We start from the raw sequence: 3,845 nt of genomic DNA, 5'->3' as shown, positions 1-3,845 counted from the left end.
AGGCCACAAACTCAGGATCCCTCTCACATACCTGTAGCTGAGAGAAGCCTCCTCTTGAGGTGCTTGTGGAAAGTTGGTATTCCTCTTGAGTCGAAGCCAGGGAGTAATCTCTCATCTCGAGTTGATTTGGGGTCCACGAATCCCTTTCCTGTTGCTCCAGTGACCTCAGGATCCCTCTAGACTTGAGACAGTGATCTTGGGTTTTCTCTGTAGTGCCATCAAGGAAATCAAGGCTCCTTTCTCGTTTGATGTGGAACACGGAATTGCTCTGCACGCAGTGCAGGGGAATCGGGCCTCATCTCTCGGCGAGGGGGAAGTCTCATGGTTTTTCTCGAGTTGCGGCCGGAACCTGTGGTATATTCTCGAGTTACGACGGGGAGGGCCCTTCCAGACACGTGTTTGTTCAGCGACGTCAGGACTCCTGCCTAGGTGCGAGGGACACCTCGGGATTCTCCTCGAGTCTTGGCATGGCATTTGGGACGTGTCTCCACGTGAGGCGGAAGACCCAGGGTCCCTTTCCAAGTGCCACAGGGATCTTGGGACTCCTATCCATTTTCAAGAAGAGTCAGGCATCGTCTCCTTTGGAAGCATTGATCTCCGCGGACCTCTCGAGTTTTCAAAGGATGTGAGGCCTCCGTTCGCGTTGAGGCGGAGGACTAGGTCTTTCTCTGTGGTCTCCACAGGGGATTCAGACAACCCTTCGTCTTGGGAGATGCAAGACGAGCCTGCATTCAATTCACTGCAGGGATATCCGGCCTTACTTCGAGTCAGAGCATCTCGGTGTCCATTCCACTTGAGGCCACAAACTCAGGGTCCCTCTCACATACCTGTAGCTGAGAGAAGCCTCCTCTTGAGGTGCTTGTGGAAAGTTGGTGTTCCTCTTGAGTCGAAGTCAAGGATTAAGCTATCATCTCGAGTTGACTTATGGTCCACAGAGCACTTTCATGATGCTCCAGTGACCTCAGGATCCCTCTAGACTTGAGACAGTGATCTTGGGTTTTCTCTTGTGTGCCATCATGGAAATCAAGGCTCCTTTCACGTTTGATGTGGAACACGGAATTGCTCTGCACGCAGTGCAGGGGAATCGGGCCTCATCTCGCGGCGACGGGGAAGTCTCATGGTTTTTCTCGAGTTGTGGCCGGAACCTGGGGTATATTCTCGAGTTACGACGGGGAGGGCCCTTCCAAACACGTGTTTGTTCAGCAAAGTCAGGACTCCTGCCTAGGTGCGAGGGACACCTCGGGATTCTCCTCGAGTCTTGGCATGGCAATTGGGACGCGTCTCCACGTGAGGCGGCAGACCCAGGGTCCCAATCCACGTTCCACAGAGATCCTGGGACTCCTATCCACTTTCAAGAGGAGTCAGGCATCGTCTCCTTGGGAAGCATTGATCTCCTCGGACCTCTCGAGTTTTCAAAGGATGTGAGGCCTCCGTTCGCGTTGAGGCGGAGGACTAGGTCCTTCTCTGTGGTCTCCACAGGGGATTCAGACATCCCTTCATCTTGGGAGATGCAAGACGAGCCTGCATTCAATTCACTGCAGGGATATCCGGCCTTACTTCGAGTCAGAGCATCTCGGTGTCCATTCCACTTGAGGCCACAAACTCAGGGTCCCTCTCAAATACCTGTAGCTGAGAGAAGCCTCATCTTGAGGTGCTTGTGGAAAGTTGGTATTCCACTTGAGTCGAAGCCAGGGACTAAGCTCTCATCTCGAGTTGATTTGGGGTCCACGGATCCCTTTCGTGTTGCTCCAGTGACCTCAGGATCCCTCTAGACTTGAGCCAGTTATCTTGGGTTTTCTCTGGAGTGCCATCAAGTAAATCAAGGCTCCTTTCACGTTTGATGTGGAACACTGAATTGCTCTGCACGCAGTGCAGGGGATTCGGGCCTCATCTCTCGGCAAGGGGGAAGTCTCATTGTTTTTCTCGAGTTGCGGCCGGAACCTGGGGTATATTCTCGAGTTACGATGGGGAGGGCCCTTCCAGACACGTGTTTGTTCAGCGACGTCAGGACTCCTGCCTAGGTGTGAGGGACACCTCGGGATTCTCCTCGAGTCTTGGCATGGCAATTGGGACGCGTCTCCACGTGAGGCGGGAGACCCAGTGTCCCTTTCCACGTGCCACAGGGATCCTGGGACTCCTATCCACTTTCAAGAGGAGTCAGGCATCGTCTCCTTTGGAAGCATTGATCTCAGCGGACCTCTCGAGTTTTCAAAGGATGTGAGGCCACCGTTCGCGTTGAGGCCGAGGACTAGGTCTTTCTCTGTGGTCTCCACAGGGGATTCAGACATCCCTTCGTCTTGGGAGATGCAAGACGAGCCTGCATTCAATTCACTGCAGGGATATCCGGCCTTACTTCGAGTCAGAGCATCTCGGTGTCCATTCCACTTGAGGCCACAAACTCAGGGGCCCTCTCACATACCTGTAGCTGAAAGAAGCCTCCTCTTGAGGTGCTTGTGGAAAGTTGGTATTCCTCTTGAGTCGAAGCCAGGGACTAAGCTCTCATCTCGAGTTGATTTGGGGTCCACGGAGCCCTTTCGTGTTGCTCCAGTGACCTCAGGATCCCTCTAGACTCTAGACAGTGATCTTGGGTTTTCTCTGGAGTGCCATCAAGGAAATCAAGGCTCCTTTCACGTTTGATGTGGAACACGGAATTGCTCTGCACGCAGTGCATGGGAATCGGGCCTCATCTCGTGGCGAGGGGTAGTCTCATGGTTTTTCTCGAGTTGCGGCCAGAACCAGGGGTATATTCTCGAGTTACGACGGGGAGGGCCCTTCCAGACACGTGTTTGTTCAGCGAAGTCAGGACTCCTGCCTAGGTGCGAGGGACACCTCGGGATTCTCCTCGAGTCTTGCATTGGCAATTGGGACGCGTCTCCAAGGGAGGCGGGAGACCCAGGGTCCCTTTCCACATGCCACAGGGATCCTGGGACTCCTATCCATTTTCAAGTCATCGTCACCTTTGGAAGCATTGATATCCGCGGACCTCTCGAATTTTCAACGGACGGGAGGCCTCCGGTCGCGATGAGGCGGAGAACTAGGTCTTTCTCTGTGGTCTCCACATGGGATTCAGACATCCCTTCGTCTTGGGAGATGCAAGACAAGCCTGCATTCAATTCACTGCAGGGATATCCGGCCTTACTTCGTGTCAGAGCATCTCGGTGTCCATACCACTTGAGGACACAAAATCATGGTCCCTCTCACAAACCTGCAGCTGAGAGAAGCCTCCTCTTGAGCTGCTTGTGGAAAGTTGGTATTCCTCTTGAGTCGAAGCCAGGGACTAAGCTCTCATCTCGAGTTGATTTTTGGGTCCACAGAGCCCTTTCGTGTTACTCCAGTGACCTCAGGATTCCTCTAGACTTGAGACAGTGATCTTGGCTTTTCTCTGGAGTGCCATCAAGGAAATCAAGGCTCCTTTCACGTTTGATGTGGAACACGGAATTGCTCTGCCCGCAGTGAAGGGGAATCGGGCCTCATGTCGCGGCGAGGGGGAAGTCTCATGGTTTTTCTCGAGTTGCGGCCGGAACCTGGGGTATTATCTCGAGTTACGACGGGGAGGGCCCTTCCAGACACGTGTTTGTTCAGCGACGTCAGGACTCCTGCCTAGGGGCGAGGGACACCTCGGGGTTCTCCTCGAGTCTTGGCATGGCAATTGGGACGCGTCTCCACGTGAGGCGGGAGACCCAGGGACCCTTTCCACGTGCCACAGTGATCCTGGTACTCCTATCCATTTTCAAGAGGAGTCAGGAAAGTCTCCTTTTGAAGAATTGATCTCTGTGGACCTCTAGAGTTTTCAAAGGGTATGAGGCATCCGGTCGCCATGAGGCGGAGAACTAGGTCTTTCTCTG

Source organism: Dama dama, unplaced genomic scaffold (genome assembly GCF_033118175.1).
Source record: "Dama dama isolate Ldn47 unplaced genomic scaffold, ASM3311817v1 ptg000085l, whole genome shotgun sequence".
Classification (NCBI taxonomy): Eukaryota; Metazoa; Chordata; class Mammalia; order Artiodactyla; family Cervidae; genus Dama; species Dama dama.
This window is presented reverse-complemented; position numbering follows the sequence as displayed.